The sequence below is a fragment of the Tupaia chinensis genome, unplaced genomic scaffold (assembly GCF_000334495.1).
Source record: "Tupaia chinensis unplaced genomic scaffold, TupChi_1.0 Scaffold000288_2, whole genome shotgun sequence".
NCBI classification, from domain to species: domain Eukaryota; kingdom Metazoa; phylum Chordata; class Mammalia; order Scandentia; family Tupaiidae; genus Tupaia; species Tupaia belangeri.
Window position 1 is genome coordinate 2,159,183 of NW_006159773.1, and position 1,031 is coordinate 2,160,213.

Here is a 1,031-nt window from a genome sequence, read left to right on the forward strand (position 1 = left end):
ATGCGCCCTATAGCAAAAACCTCTCCAAAAAAAAAAAAAAAATTATACCTAAGCAAAAAGTTAGAATCTAATTGAGAATGAGAGAAAGAAACTCAAACATCACCTCCAAAATCATCACAAAGGGCATTGAGGTGGGCTCAGGGAAGCTGGCCTGCTGGAGACCTCACAAGGCACATTCCTCCAGGCCATCTACATGCTCCATCTACTGTGCTGTTCCACAAGAGCGCTAAATCCTCTCAGGTTGTAATTTCCTTGTTTCTTTTCTGCTTCTCTCACTTTATCAGTTCCTTGAAGGCATATACTGTGCCGTGTCGTCTATGGTGTTCTTCCTGCACTAGCACCATGCTAATATTTGTCAAATACAAAAATGAATTGATGGGCAAAAAAATTTTGCTCGTGGGTGTATATCTGTTATCCCCTTGGTCATATTCTCAGCTTCTCCATGACCATCTTTCAAATGACTGGCGTGATCACCTTACTAAATGAGGAACCACTCACTGAAGTGGCAAACAAAGGAACGGCAGATCAGCAATCAAAGGCAAATGCTTCCATTTGGGATACAGTGCTTTTGGTGTGACACTGGGACCTTCAAGTAGGAAGCAGTTAGAGGATAAAGAAAAGAAAACCCTGTAGAACACAGAGCAGTTATGCCATTTACATGAGTCATAAGTATCCAAAATCTCCTATGTAACATAAATGTTCATTTTTACTTACATGGATAACATACATTTTGAAACTACATTAAAAACATGATTAAGATACCCCAAAGAGAGGCTGACTGGTTTTCTTGGCATGCTGAGTGTAAGAGCCCTACAAAATGTTGGCCTACTGAGTCAGAAATCACACAATTATCTAGCTCTTCCTTAGCTCCTTGGAAAACCACAAAATCAGAGTGAATGAATCTTAGACACCAGCACTTGGGTCTCTGTGCCTAGCAGATAAAGCTAACTTCTCTTTTTTTTTTTTTTTTTGGAGAGAGATTTTCACTGTAGGGCGCGTGCGCTCGCCAGACAGACCGAGAGAGACATAGA

The 1,031-nt window shown here is 40.8% G+C and overlaps 1 protein-coding gene across 4 annotated transcripts in view; it reads left to right on the plus strand.

The window, feature by feature from the left end:
- DNAJC5B (DnaJ heat shock protein family (Hsp40) member C5 beta) overlaps positions 1–1,031 on the plus strand; it is a 96,651-nt gene that overhangs the window by 49,398 nt on the left and 46,222 nt on the right. The window lies entirely within an intron of this gene.